Genomic DNA, 25,011 nt, shown 5'->3' with positions numbered 1-25,011 from the left:
GAAATGAGTCCCCTAGATGGGGGAGGAGGCAAATGAGTACAAAACAAATCTGGTCTATTTCTTGTTTTGATCCAGTCCATCTATCTTTTACATCTTTGGCTGGCAGCAGACGGTGCAGAAGGACTGCATGCCATCCACATCTCACGGCTGCTCGGCAGAAGACGGTGCAGTAGGACTGCTAGCAATCCGTATCGCCTGCCCGCTCACCATAAGACAGTTCAATAGGACTGACTGCAGGACTAAAGAGAATGACCTGGTAAAGTCACTCCAAATTTAGTCCCTGCGCCCATGTCTGCCCAGGCGCTCCCAGCCGACGTCAATTGAGATTGACGGACATGACAAGGACGGCTACCAGTCGTACTGTACCGTCTGCTGCCAGAAGGCAATGGGTTGCTGCTACTGTGTAGCAATGCCGTACCGCATCTGCCAGCACCCAGGAGACATACGGTGACAGTTACCTGAGCGGGCTCCATGCTTGCGGTGGTATGGCGTCTGCACAGGTAACTCAGGAAAAAAGGCATGAAACGATTGTCTGCCCTTGCTTTCACGGAGGGAGGGAGGGAAGGGGGGCCTGACGATATGTACCCAGAACCACCCGCGACAATGTTTTAGCTCCATCAGGCATTGGGATCTCAACCCAGAATTCCAATGGGCAGCGGAGACTGCGGGAACTGTGGGATAGCTACCCACAGTGCAACGCACCGGAAGTCGACGCTAGCCTCGGTACTGTGGAAGCACTCTGCCGAGTTAATGCACTTAGAGCATTTTCTGTGGGGACACACACACTCGAATATATAAAACCAATTTCTAAAAAACCGACTTCTATAAATTCGACCTTATTCCGTAGTGTAGACATACCCTAGAAGGCTGAATAAAGCCTCCAAGCTGCTTGTTGCATACCAAGGAGCCATAAACAGCCTGGGACTGGCCTACCTGAGAACTGCCTCTCACCTCCTGCCAGAGTGCACAACTTGTTCAAAAGGGACAGTGAATTAAGAGCCATTATGTTTTCTTGTAAAAAAAAAAAAAAAAAAAACGAAACAATTTGTAAATCCTATGGTATCATTAAGCCTTAGAGCACACAAAAGCTAGCATGCACATCCTCATGTTGTGCATTAAGTGACAGAAAACAACTGTGCTCACCAGAAGTGAGAAGTCACTCCCTCCTGTACTCACCTGTGGCACACAGTAGTTCAGTCCCCTGAGGACTGAAAAGCTGCAGCCAAACTAAAGTCATTAAACTCAGGGGCATCTGGATGAAATGTAATGGCCTGGGTGAGATACAGGTCAGACTAGAGAAGAGGTTCCCATGGGGGACATGCAGTAACATTATTTTGGGGGCCCAAGGACCCCCCCGGGCCCCACTGAAGGGCCAAGGATAGCAGGGGATTCTTTCTGGCCAGGGAAGTGGACGGGGCTCTGTGTAGTTGGGCTCGGCTGCAAGGACCAGATTCCCAGCCCATCTCTACCCCACTGCTGCAGCAGCCGCCAATTGGCAGTTACCCTCCTCTGCTAGAAAAGCCAGCAGGCACTCTGCAAACAGGGAGCAGAAGGCTGACCGTGGGAGTCCTGACCCCCTCACTCCCTTCTCTCTCAGACAGAGTCCCCTCTGGACCTCAGTGCAGCCCCAGGGCACAGAGCCTCATCCACTTCCCCTGCCAGACAGAACCTGGGTAGAAGTGGATGGGGCTGCGCTGAAGGGCCAGAGGGAGCTGTGTCTGGGAGGAGGTCTAGTACTCAGGGGCACAGTCTTACACTCCCCTCCCATCCCATCCCCATCCCTTCAGAGCAGCTCCAAAAGGGGTGAGAAGCAAAATGGGTAGGGAGCTGGGTCCTGGCAGCTGAGACCGCCTGACTGTTACAGGAAGCGGAAGTCTTCCTCAACTGCCACCTGGTGGGTACAACCTCTGTCCCCCAGGGGTACGAGGCACTCCTTCCATCCACCCCCTGACCTGGCCTCAGTGAGGGGGACATGTATGGGGCATGAATTTCCGAAGTGGCCGCCACAAAATAAGTTTGGGAAACTCTGAACTAGATGATTTGAAATCATTAAATCAAAGGAGCGGAAGGGACCTCGAGAGGTCATCTAGTCCAGTCCCCTGCACTCATGGTAGGACTAAGGATTATCTTCTAGACCATCCCTGACAGGTATTTATCTAACCTGCTCTTAAGGACCTCCAATGACTGGGATCCCACAACCTCCCAAGGTAATTTATTCAGTGCTTAACCACCTTGACAATTAGGAAGTTTTTAATTTTACAAGTTTTAGATGTAAAATTGCTACTAAATTTTTTGGTGAAAAACAAAAACAAAAAAAGATGGTCCCTTCTGGGCTTAAACTCTATGAAACTATACGTGTGTCTACACTGCGATTAGACATCCGCGGCCGGCTTATGCCAACTTACTTGGGTTCGGGGTGCTCAGGTTGCAGGGCTGTTTAATCATGGTTTTCTGTAGACATTCAGGCTTGGGCTGCAGCCTGAACTCTGTGATCCTCCCACTTCGCAGGGTCCTAGAGCCCAGACTCAAAGGCGAACGTCTACACTACAATTTAACAGCCCCTTAGCCCAAGCCCCATGAGCCCGTTGCAGGTTTTTAAATGGCATTGTAGACATACACTATAAGGCCCCGCTCAACCTTCCCTCCAACTTTTGTCCCCACTCCTTCCTCACTTTTGCACCTTTCCATTCCCTAACAAGAACGGACACAGCCTAGATATTATAGTCCACCTCTGCCATTCTCCTATAAAGTTGGTTTCCCATCCCAGGTTGGCCTTCTAATGTAAGTCACATGGCCCTTCTGATTAGCCATCCAAAAGAGTAGTCAACAACCCACAGCAAGATGACAACAACTGGAGAGGAATTTGAGTTTCAGCAGTAGGTGCAGGATTCAGTGCAGACCTGAATCAGGACTCAGATTTGTCTCTCTACAGCCAGAATCAATCCCTTTTGAGAGCAGAGTTCTCTCCCTCTCCCACCTCTATTCCTCAACTGACTTCTCAGGCTCCTTGCAGAAACCATCCATCCCACCAATGTCATAGTTTAGATTTGGACAGTTCTATAAAGATTTAAATGAAACAGACAAAATTAATGAGTCCGTTCCTCCAAAATATTTTTGTATAGAATATATGCAATGGTGTTAATCACCCATCAATATAAGGAGAAAATATAAACTGCAACAAAGCCTTAAAAAGTATTTTGAAGTTTTGGAGAAAATAAACTGGAAATGTACATCAAGGTGATGAATACATTAAGTCAAAATTCTTTGTAACAGTCAGTGTTTAAAAATCTCATCCCTTTCATCCTTATTAGACAATGTTTTGTCGTAATTTGTTAGGTATCTTCATAAATGTTTGATGAATATTAACCCTTTAAAATAAAAAATGTAGTTTCTTGTTCTATCTTTGAGCATTCGATTATGTCCTAATTAGTGCTATCTTGCTATTTTAACTTTCAATTAAATATGCTTAAAAACTACACTAAAAGAATATTAGTCAAAGCACGCAAAAGTTGGAAAATGCCAGAACTAAGGTTGCTTGTACCAAATTTAAGCGGGGACAACAAAAGACACATACCTGACACAGAAGGTCACCAGAATGTTTAACAAGGACAACACAATTATTTTCCCATCGTTTTATTCTTTAGAACAGATTAACTGTTTTGGCTGAAATTTTCCAAAAAATCTGCCTGAAACAGTCACCAGTCATTGAAAATTTCAGCCCAAATGGTTAAGGTTTGGTAAAGTTATAAGGAAGTGAAAAGAGGGTCTGATAATGGGAAGTGAGAGGCAACCTTAATGATAGGCAGCACCACCAGCCCGGCCTAAAAATACAGTCTATTATTAAAGTGATACAGAACACTGTTTCATTTTCAAGTTGTTTTTTGGATTTTTAGGTTTTGGGTTGGGTTTTTTTTGTTTGTTTGTTTGTTTTTTTAATACTTGGTAGAGTCAAGCCCAGAACCCAAATCCCATATCCGAACCACCCCGAACTTTGAGAGAGTAGGACTCCAAATATGAAGTTTAGGACTGTCCCTTATCACTAGAATATCCTAACACTTGTTCTAAACAACCCCAAACCGTTTGGCAATTTCAGATCTGGATCTGTAGCTTTGGGTTCGGCCCATCTCTAACCATTTCTAATTATTATAGTATTTCCAACAATCACCCAGTATCCTGGGTATGCCTCATGCATCAATTTAGCTGTATAATCTGCTGATAAATTACTACCATTAGCCTCCACGTACTTAAACCTATATTTGTAAAAATAAATATTGGCTAACAGGGGGACTGATTAAATCAAGACAATTTAAAATCACTGGTTTAAATCACCAAGTGGAAAGTCTAAATTTAAATAATTTTTTAATCAACTTTCCCACTTATACTTCAGTTATTTTCTGAAGAAGGGTGCATTCTCATTAGTTGATATAACAATTAAAACATCTTGATTTACAACTTAGATGTACAAATCTAGTGTAAAGGCTCTACTTTTTGCTACCTAGGAACGTAAACTATAACTATATACATTTATTTAGCAATTATATAGCTTAATATTTTCAGATTCTTATTAATTGTACATTTTTAGTATGTTAGAAAATAGTGAATGACATATTCCTTATTTACTAGATCATGAGCAAAAAGTTAATTTGTGTCAAGTTACATTAAGATGGTAACTGGAATTTAAACAAACAAACATATAAAATTGATTTTTATTAAACGAAACATGCCCTTAATATACTATATGATTTATTGTGTCATATTTATAAAGCTTGACCTCAAAAGTTAGAATCAGGGGGCAAACCAACTTTCTTGACGTAGAAATGCAGCCTTTAACAAAGATTTTAATAGAGGCTCTGGATTTAGTACATTTTTTTATAAATGTTTTAAGAGATTAAAAGTAGTTTAAGCCGTAACATACTTTATATTAAATTGAGATTTCATTTAAAACACATTTCATTTTGAAAAGAAAAACTTGTAATTTAGAGAACGCCAAAAAAAGTTGGCCAATAGTATATGTGCGCTGCTCTGTGTCATGTAATGAAAAACCCTGAGAAAATGTAGTTTCCTTTTTTGCTTTTTGTTCCCCCCAACAAAGACTCTTCTAAGAGTATGCTGTGCATATAGCACAACATTTGTAAAATGCTCACCACACAGGATTATCAACAGAACAGGATGATAGCCTGGGTAATACTTTATTTAATACGTATGTATAGCATGGCAAGCAACTGATAAGCTGGGTAGTTGGTGTTAGTTCCCTATAGTTTGTTAATTTGCATTTGTTTTGGACAATCATATCTTTTTGTATATTTTGTTTATACTAAAAAAATATTTTTAGCATTTCATACACAGATGTCCACAATAGTGGATTACATTATTATTACATATTATTCAGTCTCAGTACATACAAGAGAGCTTAATTAACATGATCGCATACTACATCTCAAATAGTGGTATAGTTACATCATTTTTCTTACAATCTTGGACAGAAAAAAAATCACCTTATGCTACATTTGTATTTGTTCTTTTTGGTCATTTCATTTTTGTGATGGCTCCGTATGTCTTTGGCATTCTTTCTATAAGTTCTCTTCTCTCTAACGTATGTAAATAATTAAGTCAACAGTAATGCACTATACAATTTATTTTCAGCCAACAGCACAGCCTGGGAAGAGACAGTTAATGATAATTCATCTGCAAATTTAGGTGAGCTATTTCTCTATTACTCTGTTATTCTACTTAACATGAAGTATTTGTATAAGAACAGTACTATAATTTTATATAAATGACAGCAAAGCCCTGATTCTTCAATAAACTCTGTGTGAGTGAACGCACAGCCCCACACAAGGCTCCATTGAAGTCAATGGGACCTATGCAGGAGCCGGTATCTGTGTGAAGCAACTTGCAGGATGAAGGTTTAAAGTACTCTGACGTAAAGAGAAATACACAGTACTACAAGATGATAGAAATAATTCTATGATATTGTATTGCACCATTTTGAAACAGTATGTGATCATAATTAAAGATCATTCAGTGCATACACAGAAGGAATGTCCTACGGTGTTTGTGGCTGGATGGTTTTTAAAGAAAATTCCATAATCTGAAACTCTACACCAAAGCTCCACCATAACACTGTCTCCCATAAATCTCACAATGTCTACAGAAGCGAACCTTTCCTCTGCGAACCTTAGAAGGCATGATTTGACACTGAAATAGGACTCACTGAGCAATGCCTCAAATAGGTGCTACAGAAAAAAAAAAATGGCAGCTCATTCGGCAAGGGGGCAGCCCACTTGATGAATGAAGGCTTTGTAACCTGGCTGGTGTGCTGCTGCGCAAGGGAGCTATGGTGTACATCTGCTGGCCTACATCTTCAGTGGAAGGTGAGGGGCCAAGTGACAAGTGGGGGCCTTCTGGTCCCTAACAGTATGTCTACACAGCATTTTGGATCAAGCGGGAGTGAGCGTCCCAGCTTGGTCCATAGCCTCAGGCTAGCAGGGCTGAAGCTAGTGCTCTAGAACTGTATGGACAGTGCTTTGAAGTTGCGGCTCGGGCTAGAGCTGAGGCTCTGAAGCCCATACCTCTTCCTAGGCTTCAGAGCCTGAGCTCCAGCCTGAGCCACAACTTCAAAGCGCTGTTTACACAGCTATTTCTATATCACTAGCACAAGCTCTGCTAGCCTGAGTCTATTAACCAGTACTGGAAGGCTTGCTTGTGGGCTGGGTGGACATACCTCTACTGGCTTCTTGTCTCATCAGGTCACGGCTGTCCTGGCTCTCTGCTCTCCCAGCATGTCTTCACTACAGAGTTAGCTGCAGTGATTGGCACCTGGCTGCACGCAACTACATTGCAAAGACCTACCCACAGTGTTGTACTCACTCCAGTATGTCACTAGGACTCCTTGGGACATGCGCCATGGATATTTGTACTGCAGTAAGCTGAGTCTTTCTAAGATTCCGTCCCAGTGAATTGTGGGAGAACTTGTATGCTCATGACAGACAGGAGAGTTGTGGGAAGGCACTAGAGAGATATCAGCAGTTGAATAATTTAGCCTGCGTCATCACTGCAAGTTATCAGTCCAAGTGAAAGTTGAACTTGGACTCTAAACCTACTCCTCAGCTGTGCCCAGGTTGAAAGCACCACTTAACTCAAGTGAGAGGTTTGCACATGTGAATGGAGGGGGGCTGGTGCAACACCCAAGTAAGAACTCAGGCGAACTCTGGTGTGAAGACAGACTCCCAACAGAACTTCTGTCTCAGGGAGAAGGAAAGCCTGAATGGAACAGGCTGAAGGGGCGTTATCTTGAACATCCTGTTCTGGAGCCCATTTTCCTAGGAGTCTTGGTGTCTTTTCCAGTGGCTTTGGGATAGTGGGAAAGAGAAATCTTCTTGACTTTGGGGCATTACTCAATCCCCACCTCAACCCCACAGTAAAGGATCTGCAGACCTGAAAACTGATTTCCATTTGACCCAGCTTATGAACCTTTCGATATTGTGAAAAGCCTCTTCCGCTTCTCCAGAGTGTCACTAAACAGAAAACTTCCCAAATAGGGTACATTAAATGGTGTACAATTGTTGAGGGCCTGCTCACTTTTTCTGGGTTAGCCACATGACAGGTATATAAAGTGCAGCTTTCCCTAGCTGAGCATTTTAAGCCTGATCCAAAGCATACTGCAATTTTTGAAGATAGGCCCTTTACAAGTATAGGCATCAATGCTGCACCACATATACAGGCTTAACTTTAATATTATGCACATGGGTAAATGCGTGCAGAACTGAGGCATTAGCTCTAATTGTTTTGTTCCAAAATTAGCACATATGCTTAGACTACAATTTTCAAAGGCTCACAGCTTGGTCAAATAAAAACCTGTGTTCATCAGATTACAACTCTCCAAGAATCTTTCTTGGCTAGGGTACTGCTGTGCCAAATTTCAACAAAAGAAATGATTAACAAAAATTTTAACAGCAATCTTTTTTCTGTTCTACTGAAATAAACACACACTATCCCCACAAAAAAAAATTGTTTTTTAATTCATCTTTAGACAGAGACAAAGCCTGGGAAATTGCAGCCCCAAATATGAAAATTTCAGAATCATAAGAAACTGAAAATGGGTTGCTGCCTTTCTTGTTATAATATGGTAGGGGAGCTCTAAAATCATGGTAAACACAATTTTTCCCCCCCACACCAATAATATTAGTTGCCCTAATGTTAAGACTGGAGATTCTAGAGAATTTTTAGTTGGGTCAATTGGTATTCCCTTGAAAAATATCCCAGCCTCCTAGAGTAGTCTGTCAGAAGAACGGGAAGATACGTCTGAAAGGAAAAGGGGCTTCATTAAGATCTTTGAAATATCTTAGAAGCCTAAGGAGCATGCTCACAAGTGATATTTTTAACCACTAATTAAGTTCTATTTTAATTTTAAGATCAAGCAAATACGCTATGTAGATTATGTTCAGAATACGGTACAAGCGTCAGTACTTTCTGGGGTACGTCTATACAAGGTAATAATATGTATTTTTAAAAGAAATTCTCCTATAATTCAAAAACTCCTGAAGAGATTTTCCTGAAACTGTTAAAAAACAGAATGAACCCCAACTTCATCATCAAGCAGGGATGGAAAATTTTAGCCCAAAAGATGAAATGTGAAAATAGGTTGTTATAAATCTTTAGTAAAGCAGGCAAATTATGCACACGCACAAAGGTCACTTACGGTGTTGGGTTTGTTTTTTCCCCAAAGACCATGATTTGCCTTCTAGAACCTTTCTACACTGCCAGAAGTTGAATGGTGGGAAATTGTCTTATAACACAGTAGTGCCTTGTCTAATATTAATTTTCATACAAGATGTACACTTTCATGACAAGGCTTGCAAAATTCTATCTGCCCCAGGGTATGTCTCTCTTTAATAGGCAAGTAAAATACCATTAGATTTTTCATTATCAAGAATCATGGTAAAGGGCACACATGAACATTTTGTGCCTGGGCTTGTAAATTTTCATAACTATTTTGCAAGGCACATAAACACAAAAGTGACTCTTATATCTTGCTTGTGAATACCAGACCAAACTGTGGTATAACCATGTTACTAAATCTTATTTCAGCAACATGATCATACTGCCATTTAGTCACAGCTACACAGGCAAGCCCGAACAGTCAGGATACCATCACATTGTGACACGATCCACCAGACACGGGAATTTTGGAAGAAACTGTCTTAGATTCTAACTGACCCAGTCCTACAAGGTCTTACAAATGTGCGTAACTGTATACACTGACAGGTTTCAGAGTAGCAGCCGTGTTAGTCTGTATTTGCAAAAAGAAAAGGAGTTCTTCTGGCACCTTAGAGACTAATAAATTTATTTGAGCATAAGCTTTCATGAGCACTAACAAATTTATTTTAGCATATGCTTTTGTGAGCTGTAGCTTTGTTAGTCTCTAAGGTGCCACAAGTACTCCTTTTCTTTTTGCGAATACACTGAGTAGTCCTACTACTTCAACAGGACTATTCACAGTGCATAAATTAAAACACAATAGGCAAGTCTTTGCAGACTCAGGTCCCAAATTTTGTCCAACTTGGAGGAAAAAATCCTATCAGACTGTAGACCCAGCATGGAAAATATCAGCATGAAAGGAATATTTTTGGCTAAGCTATGAACTCCAAGTTAGCAAAGGTTGAAAAATAAAATTAAAACTACTTTGCACTTCTAGAGAGCCTTTCATCTGTAAAAGATCTCAGAGCACTTTATAAACATGGCCTCGAAATTCCCTGTGAAGTACAAGATCAGTTTTGCATGGATAAAGTTGTTAGTCATTCACCAAGATCACACAGTGACAGAACACAGGGTAAAACCCAAGGATCCTGTCTCCTAGCCCCCAGCCCTAACCAGGAGGCAGTACTTCAGTTTCTGTATGGAAACTCTTTACTGCAGTTAAAAAAGTTAACACAGCATCTTACCATATATATTAGTCTCAAAATAGGAATTCTAGATGTTTGAGTTCTCTAGACTTCCAAGGACACACAATGTTGCTGCAATGGAGGTGTGGAAGCTTATGGAAATCTGCAGAAATAATTTCTATGACAGCAGTGGGGATTAACACTGAACTGCAAGATAATTCCATGGGTCCTTCCTTCAGTGCCCTTCAAAAACTGCAACTTATTCTCTTTGAACAGTTCCTGAAAAGAGATTGTCTAGGTAAACAGCAGTGGTGCAAAAAAAAAAGCTGAATTCCTTAAATGATGACTCATCTATTTATGTTCAGTAATTCTACAATAACTGCATTAGGAATCCAAAAAACTTACTGTTGATGCTGTAATGAAACTACAATAATATTTTACAACTTATCTATAAGCCACCAAAAGAAGTCATTTAACAGTAGACTATAGTGGCTGCTCACAAAGGCGCAGATTTCTCAGCTGAAGGCACGTCAACATGAAGTCAACAGAGTTATGATAATTTACACCAACTCAGGATCCATATCTTTCCAAGCATCCTAATAATACACAGTCGAGCGCTGTCACAATTTAGGGCACATTGGTGAATGCTATAAAACATACTGGAAGAAGCGAAGTTTAATAATTCAGACAAAATATTGGGGGGGGGGGACACTATATGTCTCAACCCAGATTGTGGACTAATGACCTGCAAAATGTTATTCTAATGGCTTGTCTACACTTACAGCTGTGCTGCTGTAGTGCTTGGTGAAGATGCTTCTTATGCTGAGGAGAGCTTCTCCCATCAGCATAGGTACTCCACCTCCCCAAGAAGCACTAGCTATGTCGACAAAAGAAGCTCTCTGATCAACATAGCACCGTCTACAGTAGGGGGTAGGTCGGTATAACTATATCGCTCAGCAAATCCACATCCCTGAGTGATGTAGTTATAACAAGATAGCCCTGGTCCACATTAAAAACCTCAGAGTTAAAAACACTGAGTCAGATAAATAAACTAAATTACGTTTGGCAATAGTAGGGCCATGTCTACTCCACAAAATTATGTCAACCTAACTTACATTGGCATACAGCCACCACAGTTATTAAATTGCTTGTGTGGGCGCACCCTTGTCTCCTTGGGTCAGTGGTGCGTGTCCTCACCAGGAGCACTTGTATCGGCATTGTGGAACAACTCCTGAAAGCCAGTAATAGTCAGCGTAAGCAACGCAGTGTCTACACTGACACTTGATGTAATTAGGTCAATGCAGTATCACGCTACGCCACTTCGGGAGGTGATGTTACTAAATCAGCATAGAGCAGGGGTCTCAAACTCAAATGACCATGAGGACCACATGAGGACTAGTGCATTGGCCCGAGGGCCGCATCACTGACACCCCCACCCCTCGCTGCCCCGGCCCTGCCCTCACTCCACCCCTTCCATGAGGCCCTGCCTCTTCCCATCCCTTCCCCACCCCCATTCCAACCCCTTCCCCGAAGTCCCCACCACAACTCTGCCCCCTCCCTACCCCCAGGAGGAGCAGGAGGGGTGTGAGGTGTGGCGGGGGCTAAGAGCAGGGAGTTGAGGTGCCGGAGGTGTGCAGGGTGCAGCAGGGGGCTCAGGGCAGGGCGTTGGGGTGTGGGGTGCAGGAGAGGTTTGGGGTGCGGGCTCCGGCCCAGCGCCACTTACCTAGAGCGGCTCCGGGGTGGCAGCAGCACGCACCGGGGCCAGGGCAGGCTCACTGGGGTGCAGAGAGCTCCGTGCGTTGCTCTTGCCGCTCCTCCAGGTACCTCCCCCGAAGCTGCCATTGGCCACAGTTCCTGGTTCCCGGCCAATTGGAGCTGCGGGGGTCAGTGTCTGGAGGTGAAAGCAACGCACAGAGCCCTCATCTACCCTCTTGGCTGCAGGCACTTGCTGCCGGCTGCTTCAGGGAGCGGCGCGGGGCTCACAGCGCCACGGGGGGTAATCCCGCGGGCCTGACCTGGGGGTGGGCACAGGGAGCTTGGCGGGCCATAGGAAATAGCCCCACGGGCCACGTGCTTGAGATCCCTGGTATAGAGGGACTTATGTCGGCGGGAGTCAAATTTATGTGAACACGCTTCCATGGCTAGAGATTGATGAAAGGCAGCTTACATCAACCTAACCCTTTAGTATAGGCCAAGCCTCAGAAATGGAAAAAACGACAAAAATAATAAATAAAATTACTCCCAGTCAGAGGATCTAATCTTTCAGTTCTTACTCAGGCAAAACTCCCATCAATTCCAATGGGATTTTTTACCTGAATACGACTGCCTGATTACACCCAGCGACTTTACATGCCAAGTTTCTGGCTGGAGCAAGTTTCTACATTATATACTCCTGAATATGGAAATTTGTAAGTGACAAGAGTGCGGTATTGCAATAACAGTAATCTATGTAGAGTCTATGACCTATGGGCGGCTAGCGATATTTTTGTGTCATGTGTTGACACTGTCTCTGCACCAGAGAGCTTATAAATCATATTTTAAATACGTTCAAGTAAAAACCATTTTTACTGCCTTCTTTCAAAGTACATCTTATTTTCTCTCCTGTGATGGTTGTGTATATTTCAGAGAAAGGCACACACTCATTATCAGAAAAGGTTTTGCTAGGTTTATGATATATCAATTTTTCCTACTTTTATTTTCTTTGGTTCCTGGACAGCTACCCATCAGGAGTGGTCACTTTCTAGAGATTAAATATTAAGCAGAGTATTCCAGGCATTACTGTAGTTCCTGGATACAGTTAGACTGTAGGCCCTTTGGAGACTATCCTCCAACATTATAGCTGCAATTCCACAAACTGGTCTGTGCTGGTTGAGGCCCATACTAAAGGAGTCGGTTTACAGACTTCAGTTTCCATGATCAAGTTCTACAACACTTAGAACAATGGGGCACCAATCCTGATTGTGACGCTAGATACTACCATAATACAAACTAGGTGAGACTATGACTGAATTGGATTTTGTTACTTTAAGTGAGAACCTGAATGTCACTTCTTAAACAATCCTTATGCTAAAAAGCCTGGGACTAAACTGCTCAAAAAAGAAAAACACCAAAAGGCTTTCATTTAATCCAGTGCAGCTTTTGAAATTCTATTACGGTCCCAAGCTAACTCCCATTAAAGTCTCCTGTTGACTTTAATTGGAGTTGGATCAATCCTTAGTGCCAGAAGGGATGTTTATTTTTATTAAATAAAAGACATTACCAAAAGTAGCCAACTCTGTTTCCTTTCATAGCTGCCCCACTCCACATCTTAGTCTCCGCGCATCAGCGTACTGTCTGCAACTGAGGCTGCTGAATGAAACTTACTAATGTCTCCAGTAAGTTTCAGTCTGCAACACACAATGAAATTAAACAGCATGACACAGTGCAGGAAGAATGCCGGATTTTGCTGACTTTACACACAGCAAAATTCCCAGTGATTCAAAGACTGCACAAGATCACTTCCACGTGCATAAGTTGGACTGGGGAAGAGAGGGCAGATAAGTTCGGGGAAGGAGAGAAGACAGAAAGAGTAGGGCAGAGAAACCATAAAACAGTAAACAGAGAATAAGGTGAGAGGACTGTTTTGGCTTAAGAGTGTCAAATACAAAAACGGCCAGAGAAAGCCTTTATATTAACAAAGAAATACAGGAAAGACAAAATGATAACAGGAAATGAGAGAATTGAGAGAAAAAGGCAGAAAGGGGGTGGGGGGGGGGAAGAAGTGAATGAGTCTGAGGAAAAGAACAGAAAGAAATGCGAAATGCCAAGAGAGACATGGAAGTTTAGGTCTATTAACTTCATTTTATTTATTCATGTGACAGCAAACAATAGAAAGCTCATCACTGGCAGATGGCAAACGGGGGTGAGTTTTGGGGAGAGACAGAAATGAAACACAACATTTTGCCACGTTACTGCTGGGTATGTAATGGTTTTGTTTGGGGTTTGTTTGTTTTTTGGGGGGGAAGGGCAGGAAATGAGGGGTGGTGTTAATTGGCACAGAAGTAGGTATAAGTCTTTCCGAAAAAGAAAAAAAAAAAAAAAAAAAACTTTAAAAGCTTTAATATTAAGTCTAGATTCTCCTGGAATAAGCAATGTGTGAACAGAAATCGGTGGGTTTCAAAACCAACATTATACTGACTGGCTTTTGCCATTTATACTACTGTCAAAGCAAGTAAAGTGCAAGTCATTTTCATTCAGTCTCTCCAAATCAAATCACAAAAGTGCTGTCTCTCTCTTTTGTACTCTGAAAAAACACCAACTACCTATTCCAAAATGCGGTAGTTAGACATGGAAAAGGGATGGGGAGCTCAACTGAGCATGCTAATAAATGCATACACAAACAGGATTTTACAAACTCCAATGACATGCCTGCAAGTTTTTCAGTGGGGTCCAGTTGAAGACTGGCCCTTAATATTAACAGTTTTGGTAACTTAAAATGACAAAAGCAAAACATCTCAGCCCATATAACAGAAGCACTAGTACTAACAGATATCCGATATGCTAGGTGACATACCAGCTCACTCTCTGGTATGGAGCCACTGCACTAAAAGAGTTAGTCAGAAAGTGGATAACATATTTATAAATTATTGCCCCCTTCCCATTTTTCATCTAATTTTTTTTTAAATCTTTTGATGAGCCTTAGTCAATATAAACAACATCCAAAAGTTACTTTTTTACTTCATACCTGAGCAATCAACATGCCTCTCTCTCTCTCTCTCTCTGGTGATGCCTAACCAATACTGATCAGGCTAGGACCTCGGGATAACACTGCTTGCTTGACATTTGTCCTCTCCTGTTTTAAACTCAAGAATATTCAGTGGAAATAGCTAGTAATATCCACCTGACCCACCCAGAGAACACAGGTTTGTTAAGCCTTACTACATGCCCCAAAGGCTATCTGTTCACCCAGAAGATAGGTTTCAGAGTAACAGCCGTGTTAGTCTGTATTCGCAAAAAGAAAAGGAGGATAGAATCATAGGATCACAGGACTGAAAGGGACCTCGAGAGGTCATCTAGTCCAGTTTCCTGAACTCATGGCAGGACCAAGTACTATCTAGACTATCCCTTGACAGGTGTTTGTCTAACCTGCTCTTGAAAATCTCCAGTGATGGAGATTCCACAACCTCCCTAGGCAATTTATTCCAGTGCTTAACCACTCTGACAGGAAGTTTTTCTCTAATGTTCAGCCTAAACCACTCTTGCTGCAATTTAAGCCTATTGCTTCTTGTCCAATCCTCAGAGGTTAAAGAGAACAATTTTTCCTCCCTCCTCCTTGTAACAACCTTTTATGTACTTGAAGATGAAAAATGGATGTTATTTATGGTGCATGGAAAGCTCAATGGGGCTGTTGAATGGTCTGAGTATGCAAGGTTTTTTTGATGGTGGAGAGTCTAAGTTATAATGAATACAGCATGTACAGAGTAAGAAAGCTCTGAGAACTTTGCACAGGTATTTGATGAAATGGAATAAATAAACCTTATAAAAATAACCTAAGTATGGGGAGACACTGGAAGAACCAAACAACATGGATTTTGCCAACATGAAGCACATAAATGCAAAGGATATTTCCAGTAAGGCACCAAAGACCTTTTACAATCTACCCAAGTAGCAGATGCAATAATGAAAAGACAAAGGTGGGTTCTACAACTCACCAATGAATGAGCAAATTATTTCCAGTAATGGTGAGCGTCCTTGAGATAGAATTGCTGGTTTATGTTAATCTTTAAATTTAGCAGCAGATCTCTTTTTGTGTCACATCAAACCAATCTAAAATTGCTTGGTGGGCAATTTATTTGGAATTTATAGTCTGAGTGGTATTTCACTTTAAAACATTGAGGTTATGTTGCTATAAACTCTTTCTGCTTACACAGTGCAATGAATTCAGAACTGAAACAAGAAATATCAAACAATTGCTACATGTAGGTGGATTACCACACACCTAAAATGAAATGAGAATCAAGTGCTATCTCTACACAATTAGCCTGTTCAAATCAAGGTGCAGCCTGTTTCTGTAATCCTTACCAGGGTGTTATATTAGCAGTTAGAAACAGCTAATGTGTTGCTACCAAATATATGTTGTTACCATAACTCAGAGGTGGGCAAACTCTGGCCCGCAGGACTGTCCTGCCCAGCCCCTGAGCTCCTGGCCCCTCCCCCCGCTGTTCCCCCTGCCCCGCACCCACGCGGGCAGCAGGCCTCGAGCTCCTGCCACTCTGAGCAGCATGGTAAGGGGGCGGCAGCGGTGCGCACACGATGGTGCAAGGTTGGGTAGGGGGTCCCGGGGGGCAGTCAGGGGACAGGGGGAGGTTGGATGGGGCGGAGGTTTTGGGGCGATCAGGGGTCGGGGAACAGGCGGGATTGGATAGGGCATGGGAGTCCTGGGGGGGGGGGGTCTGTTGGGGGCGGGGGTGTGGATAGGGGTCGGGGCAGTCAGGGGACAGGGGGGTTGGATAGGGGGTGGGATCCCGGGGGGGGCAGTTTGGGGCGGGGGGTCCCAGGAGGGGACAGTCAGGGGACCAGGAGCAGGGGGGTTGGATGTTTTGGGGGCTATGAGGGGGACAGTCGGGGCGGGAAGTGGGAGGGGGTGAACAGGGGGTGGGGATCAGGCTGTTTGGGGGGCACAGCCTTCTCTACCTGGCCCTCCATACAGTTTCGCACCCCGATGTGGCCCTCGGGCCAAAACGTTTGCCCACCCCTGCCATAACTTGTTTGGCAAGCTGTTTATTAATGCTGCTGTCAAATGTTTCTCTGCCTTTTGCATTATCTACACCTGTGCAGTGAATTTAAAAAAAAAATATTAGAAGTCACTACAGTATTAAATTTGAAAATACACTCTGAAAAATAGGATGTGAAAGGTTCTTGCAGACAACCACAGCAAGTTCTGTATTTTTGTAAAGGACATTCCAAGTAAAATCTAGGTTTAAGAGCTTTTATTTAGGGATGTGTGTTTATGTTAAGACTCCCAGCAGGAACCTCTGCAATAGAATAAGAATGTTGACATCCATACAAAAATTAGCTATGATTCATTGTTTAATAGTAGTAGTCTCTGTACAAAACACTGCAGACAGAAGGATTTATTGCCAAATGGAGAGCCACCAATACTTCCTTTAACCTCATATGGGACAAATAATGCTCAAGAACTTCTAAACCTAATTTTTGTCACTGACCTCCTTTACCGCCCACACACCTAGACAGAAAAAAAAAAATTAATGCAGCATCAAAACTAAATCCTCCCAACAATTTTTGGCTAAACCTCAAATAGAGAGTTGTCTTCTTTGCTGAGCAGATCTGGGATGTGGTATTGATATTGTGGTGTAGGAATTCAGATCACTCAGAGTTGGGCCAACATTATTCCCCATTGAAAGTCAATGACAAAAATGCATTTGCTCCAATAGGGGCAGAGGCTAGGCCAACACAAAAAAAAAATCCTGCCTTTGATATCTATTTGTACAGGAAAACAAATACTTTTAGAAATCATCCTGATAGACAAACATTGACTGGCCCCTCCAAAATGATGGACAAAAGGTAACATCTTCAATTTCACTCCTCAGTTAGGCCACCCAGCATCATTCTGGCACTAAGTGCCCTTCAACACAGTCCCTCAACTTTCCCTGCCCAACTCTTCCTTTTGAGCCACTGGGGTGTTGACATTCACCTCAAGTGCATCTGTGTTTGCAAGAATCCCCAGCTCACATGATTTGCTGATGATAGGTTGCCCATCTGAAGAACGTGAACTTTAACACTGCCTGTTTGAATGTCAAGGGAACACAACATATTCAAAAAGTTAAATTTAGGGTCTCTCAAGGCTGAGGTCTACAGTTTTCATGTCAGGTACAGTACTTAGCACCACTCACTTTTCACCAGTAAAGTGAAATTTTATTTCTCCCCTTGAATAAGGCTCCAGAAATATACTGTGCTATAAGAAAAGGAGTACTTGTGGCACCTTAGAGACTAACAAATGTATTTGAGCATAAGCTTTTGTGAGACTGTGCTATGTAGTTTCAAGCCATTGCCAACAAACAATGCAACTGCATATGTAGAAGAAAAAAAAAGTTTCCATAATCAATTTGGTAGTTTTAATTCATAAGATTTACAACAGTGTGATGTCAGTGGGAGTTCAACATGAGCTTTAAATGCAACTTACACTACTGGGGAGATGATTAAATCATTCTGCAGCCCCACCAATGGGTTAAAAGCAGCACTAGCATCAGCTGCAAAAACAGCTGCTTGCCTGCCTCGCCAGAGGGGGTGGGGAAGCCTAATACACAGCTCCAGCAGACCAACTAAAATGTTTAGCAATGCAGTTCCAGCTATCCAAAGTCATATTCCAAAATGCTTGCTTATGGCAGACAGGTTATTTGGAGTTTCTCCGTAATGTAGTACATAGAAAAGAGGCTGAACTGGATTTTGGATCATAAAAGAAACAAAACAAACAAGACACCCAGGATGTTCTGTGGATTATTCTGAATGTTTACAGCTAGACATCAATATCAATCAAGATCACTCTTTTGCAACATGGAGGGAAAAAAATTACAACAATGGAACACACTCTAAATTTCAAGTCACAGACTGCAGAGGGGGAGGTAGTCTTTCACTATCATGACACCCAACAGAAATAGGACTTATAGCCCGAACTGAAGTTTTGAAAAGCCAGTGAAATACACTTAGGGCTTGATTTGCAGAGGGGCTAAGCACACAGAGCTCCCACAAACTTCAAAGTGAGCTATGGGTGCTCAGCATCTGAAAACATGACCATCAATGTCTACCCAAAATTTTCTCTTTTCCAAACAAAGGTGTTAATTCATACTCTTAAAAAGAAAAATTAATGCATTGAGCAGCTTCACGGTATAAGATCATCTTTTCAGATGTCAAAACTAGGATCTGTCAGGATGGCTCAGTAGTTGCATGGAAAACCTCTAAAGATGCATGAGTGGCTCCATATTGTGGTGTTGGTGACTCAGTAAGCAGAAATCTTCCTTCCAAGTCAGTCCTGACCTAAACCCCTTCAGTATGTTTTTCAGCCAATGACAGTACCAGTTCACCTTATCTGTACAAGCACACCACTTCCCATGTAACTGTACATTCTCTAATCCATAATGCCACTTGGACTGGTTCACATCCAATTCCTGACACCAGATCACAAGCCCAGAACAGAGGTTCATTACGAAGATAGGGAACCTAAAGAGTCTCACAAGAGCCTGAAATAGCAGTACCAGTATCCAAATCACTGTTTTAGGAAACGTCAGGCATTATGATGCTGCAGGTCTTTCAGAGATAGCTAAAACTAAACTTCTGACCACTCATGGTCATTAAAAATCCCTTGGCACTTTTTGAAACCAACTTCGGCCTTGTCTGAACTATGAAAAAAGCGTGATCTTAACTCGAGTTAACCAATGCAAGATGAAATCCAAGTGAATACAAGGCCGAACGTAGTTTTGATGTGAGTTAACTGGTCAAGTTCAAGACCAGGCTCCCTGATGGCAGGTCAGGTTCAGGACAACCAGGGAGCCTGGTCTTGAACTCGACCAGTTAACTCACAGGAAAATTACCAACTGCCTTGTATTGACTTGGATTTCATCCCACATTAGTTAACTGGAGCGAAGAGCACACCTTTTTTCATAGTGAAGACACAGCTTCAGTGTCCTAACAAGTTACAATTAGGTATCACATTCTGCCAAAATAAATAGTACATTTATACAATTGACCATGGTCAAATATTGCCAAATATTCCAGCAAGAATTACCTGATGTACGTGGTGGCCTATTTTGGGGATTATATCACAGTGACATTCTTCCATTTTTCAGATCACTATTTCATTGTATTGCCCATTTTTCTGAGTTAAAATAACTCCGTTAACTAACTTTTTATTTTGTAATAAAGGCATAAGTACCTAGGGTTATGCCTACAGGGGACCATCAAGTCTTATTCTTTTTGTGACCGTTGTTCCTGTTCTTAAAAAAAAAAAAAAAAAAAAAAAAAGTGGTTTAAAATATTTGACTATTTTTGACATTTGACCAATATTTCACCAGTTAATTGACCAATTATTTTTGCACCAGTCAAATGCCCAACCCTGCAGACTCTCCTGAAGCTTCACCTGGGTAAGACATTTTCAACTTATTATTTTGCCATATGTTATCTCACAGGGGCTACATTTTCATGATGAGTGAAGCAGTCCCCTATCTACCTTGTTTGAGATCTTCGGATGAAACATGGTCTGTGAAAAACCAGTTGTTATCTCTAAGTTTCTTTATGGAAACTAAGATAATTTAAATAAAAGAACATCGCACTGAAGTGTTCAGAAAGTTGCACCTGGGGAAGCCAAGATTTTTGGTGGATCCTGAGCCTACAACAGGAAATAATGAGTAGTTATTCCTTTTTCAGCTATTCATCTGAAGATGTGATATTTTATACTTAGAGCCCTACCAAATTCACAGCCATGAAAAGTGCGTCACGGGCCGTGAAATCTGGCCTCCCCCCCCGAAATCTAGTCTTTTGTGTACCTTTACTTTATACTATAGGGATTATACCGGGGAGACAAGCATTTCTCAAATTGGGGGTCCTGACCCAAAAGGGAGTTGGGGGGGGTCACAAGGTTATTTTAGGAGGGTCACAGTATAGCCATCGTTACTTCTGTGCTGCTTTCAGAGCTGGGCAACTGCAGAGCGGTGGCTGTTGACCAGGTGCCCAGCTCTGAAGGCAGCTCCCCGCCAGCAGCAGCACAGAAGTAAGGGTGGCAATACCATACTATGCCACCCTTACTTCTATGCTGCTGCCTCCAGAGCTAGGCGGCTGGAGAGTGGCGCCTGCTGACTGAGGGCCGAGCTCCGCAGAAGGAAAGGTGGCAATACCATACCATGTCATCCTTACTTCTGCGCTGCTGCTAGTGGCGGCTCTGCCCTCAGAGCTGGGCTCCCAGCCAGCAGCCACTGCTCTCTAGCTGCCCAGCTCTGAGGCAGCGCCACCACTAGCTGCTGCACAGAAGTAAGGGTAGCAGTATCACACACATACCCCCTGCAATAACCCTGTGGACTGCCGCCCCCTCCCCCCCAAACACACACTTCTTTTTGGTCAGGATCCTTACAATTACAATACCATGAAATTTCAGATTTAAGTAGTTGAAATCATGAAATTTACGATTTTTAAAATCCTATGACTGGGAAATTTACCAAAATGGACCATGAATTTGGTAGGGCCCTATTTATACAGCAATGCTACACAGGAACAGACTTATTTATTCAACAAGTGGTCATTCAAAAGGTCCACTAGTCATGTCATTCACCTTTTAATGATCTGTATGTTTATTTTACACTCCCTCACTCACCAGATACTAGTTCAGAAGCATTTTTACCATATCTACAGAAATAACAATCAACAAGCAGTAAATATATTCTTTTGGTAGGAATTAATTGTACACACCAAAAAAAGTCATCTCCTCTCTCTCTCACGCACACACACCCCAATATAGTTTACAGAAATTATAGTTAAGACCCTGATCCTGCAAACACTCTCACGATCAACTTTATGCACGTGTACAGAACCCTAAGGCGGTCACTGATGTGCTTAAAATTAAGCATGTGCATTTGTATTTGCAAAATTTCTGACTTCAGTGTGGGTCTATCCAGGTGGAACCTCTTGTAGGACTGGGTCTTAATTTGCTTCTATAACATTTATAACAGTAGGCATCTGACTTGAATGTGAACTCCTGTGTAAGTAACCATTCAATTTACTTTACATACACTTGGAACTGTTCTTCCTCACTGAAAAACTTAACTGAAAACAAAGTGAAGTGTGTGTGTGTGTGTGTATATATATTTCATATTCGTGTTTTAACCATTTCAACTTACTCCATCCAGCTCCTCACGTTTGTAGGATTTAACAATGCTCTCTACCATCACATCTATCTGAGTGGTAATGATTACAAAGTCACAAGTAAAGTTTTACAATACTTAGCACTTATATAATGCTTTATAACTTCACAGCAATGTAGGAAATATCAATCATTGGAAGAAAAAAAGCAGCATTTGTAATTTTTTTCTGAAAGAAAATTTTTAACGGTTTTTAAGGGGGGGAACCTTGAGCAGCAAATAGGTCTAATAATTTTGATCAGCATTTGTTACTCTCAATGAAGCAGAGAAACATTTAAATGAACAAAATCAAACTGTAAACTCTTGTATATTCTAAAATTACAAACCCAAGTCCCAACTACTCTTACATGTTTAAATTGTATTTCCTTCCCCTCCCCCTTCCCTTATGGAGTGAATGCTAAATATTTTCCAGGTGTTCAGACTACTATTTTGGGAGACCTGCCACAAAGTTCCCAAGATACAATCCCATATGAACCATGTGATCATGGAGACAAGCCTGCACTTCCCTAACTAACAAAATTTAAGAGACCACCTGAGACTACACTCTCATGGTCTGTGATTACGAATAAAATACAGTGTTATTTCATTAGATCTTAACCAAAAGAAAAAAAAAGTCAATCACTTTGGGAAACCATAAAATGTTTATTATTATTTACATAACACCGACAGCATACTAAGCAGATTTACCTTGACAGTAAAGCTTTTTTTAAACCTCAGGCTCTAATCCTTCAAACACCTAAACACATGCTTAACTTTAAGCTCATGAATAGTCTCATTAAAACCAATGGGACTACTCTTGTGGTTAAAGTTAAGCACCTGCATAAGTGTTTCCAGGATCTGAGCCTGAATAAGTTTGAACTGTATGCTGAAAAGATAAAGACCAAATATCTGAGCTTTTGCAAAGTTCACTGCACAATCAAGGCCCAAAACTTGGACAGCCCTAAAACTTCAGGCATTATTCAAAATCCAAACGTGAATTCTGCCTGTAGCACTTCTCTCTAGATGGGCCATGCTCTCTGGATATTGACCTTGGGCTTTAGGTAGGGCCTATCTATAATAAAGACCCTTCCCTTTTTAATATGCTTTGTCCTCAAATATCTATTCTATATACTAGATCAGTAAGGTATCAGCAATCAGGCTCAGCTAATTTTTATGTGACAAGACTGGATTTTCCAGATCATGACTCTTTACCTTCCATGCTTTAACAGCAAAGAATGAGTATATTTTGTGATCTCTTCCATAAATCAGTTAAGTCTTGATTTATACAGACAGCAAAATGAGGATGTTGGGTACATCTGATAGTAAAAACTCTATGAGCAAACTTCACTCTGCAATCCTACACAGCAACCTACAGATGAAACTTTATCTTGAAAACTCAACATTCAATCTCAAGCAACAAGACTCTGTCATGAAGCACAACTCTCTCTCTCAATAAAGAGACTATGATCTTATAAATTTTCCTTAAAGGAATTTGGTGATGAAAATTTAACTCACCTGGAACAACTTCAATGTACAATTTAACCCCATTAAATGGTAGAATGAACTACATATTTTGTATTTACAGTGGATAAATATATTCAATTAACAGCACAGAAAAATACATAACTTAGGCATAAAGATCTTTTTAAAATATATAATACACAGAACAAGATTGCCTGCTTCATTTTGGATATTTGATACTATTAAGTTTAACACACACACACACACAGAGCCCATTAATGGGTATAAAGGCTTACTTCCATAAACTAAGGCCCATGTTTTGTCTTTTACATGTGGCCCTCACCCTGTAAAAGATGTGATCATGTTCCACCCAGAACTTAACAGGAAACTGATCAACAATAACTTTGGCACTTTACACTTTTAAAACAAAAAATTACATCTACAGATATTTTCTTCTCTTAAATCCAGGGCTACATCTCCAGGGGAGTTAAACAAAAAAGAAACACACTCCTCTAAGTTACAAATGAAAACAACATACACAGTTGAAAAGGAAATTTAAAAAAAAAAAATCACACAGAGGAAAGTGTGGACACAGATTCCCCTCCCCCACTCCAGCATGAGTTCAGACACAAGCCCATTTCTCCCCAAGCTTTTCTTAACATTATATATTGCAGACACAAACCATAAACCGACTGCAAAATAAATACAAACCTAAGGTCACACTTTGGGTGGTCTTCCTCCCCCCTGGTTTTAGAAGTAGTAAATATGCACTGGGGGGGGGGGGGAGGGAGAAAGATTCTTCTTCTTTACAAAGATCAGCCTAAAAATAGGCTATAAACCAGCCTGCCTCATGATGGCTCCTTGATTCAATTTGTGCAAATTCTTTTTTTTTTTCCCCTTAAAGCCTTTAAAAATCAAATCCAAAAGGGGGAGAGGGGGAGGGGAAAAACTGGAAAGGGGGAAGAGGGGCAAGGAAGCCCCCCCCCAACAAGCTTTAAAAAGAGGTGCCATTTACAATTAAAACCACCAGCTCCCAAAAATACATTTAAAAAAAAAGGGGGGGGGGAAGAACCCAGTTGAAAAATAAAGACAGGTTACACTGGTGCCCATCCCCCACCCCAACTCGCAACAGACAAACACAGCTCCCTCCCCCAGCCCTGATCACTTCCCCAAAGCCCTCCCCGCCTCCCCCAAAGAAGCTCCATAATAACCCCCACACACCCCCCTTGGATGCACTTGATGCAGCCCAGGAGAGGTTAAATGCTAGTGCAAAAACACACACACACACCCCAAGTCCTTACCTTGCAGTTGATGGCTGAGTGGCTGCTTTTGCCCTCCCCCCTTTTCCTTTGCAATGGAGGCAAAAGAAATGCACCCTGGGTTTCCTCCTCTTTACACAGCTAGAGACACATGCCAGCGCCCTCTCAGCTGAGGTGCCCCACTCCAAGCAAAAAAAAAAAAAAAAAAAAAAGACCAAAAAAAAAAATAGAAAAAACAAAAAAGGGGGAGGGGGGGGAATTACTAGCCACCAAACCGTGCTGTGATATTCAATTATATCCCAAGCCGGGGGGGGGAGGGGGGCAGGGCTGAGAGATTAAGTCCCGAGGAGGGGTGGGGGCGGGGGGGGCGGAGGGAGGTAATATCGCTGTGTGTGATTGAGATTGAGGAGGAATTGAGGCAGAATGTGAAAGCTGTTACTAAGGGAAGGAGCCAAACGGTTCAGAGCAGCCAACGGCTCTCAGACACTCCGCGCTGGGGGGATGGGGGTGGGGAGCGGGGTGGCC

The 25,011-nt window shown here is 42.0% G+C and overlaps 1 protein-coding gene across 2 annotated transcripts in view; it reads right to left on the bottom strand.

Annotated features, from left to right (window-relative positions):
- TBL1XR1 (TBL1X/Y related 1) overlaps positions 1 to 24,665 on the bottom strand; it is a 173,834-nt gene extending 149,169 nt beyond the window's left edge. For both annotated transcript variants that reach the window (XM_074962907.1, XM_074962908.1), the window contains exon 1: positions 24,529 to 24,665. The gene's annotated coding sequence lies outside the window, so the exon portion shown is untranslated. The remainder of the gene's footprint in view (positions 1 to 24,528) is intronic.
- Between the last annotated feature and the right edge of the window lie 346 nt (positions 24,666 to 25,011).

This window comes from Natator depressus, chromosome 9, assembly GCF_965152275.1.
Source record: "Natator depressus isolate rNatDep1 chromosome 9, rNatDep2.hap1, whole genome shotgun sequence".
Lineage (NCBI taxonomy): Eukaryota > Metazoa > Chordata > Testudines > Cheloniidae > Natator > Natator depressus.
This window is presented reverse-complemented; position numbering and strand designations above follow the sequence as displayed.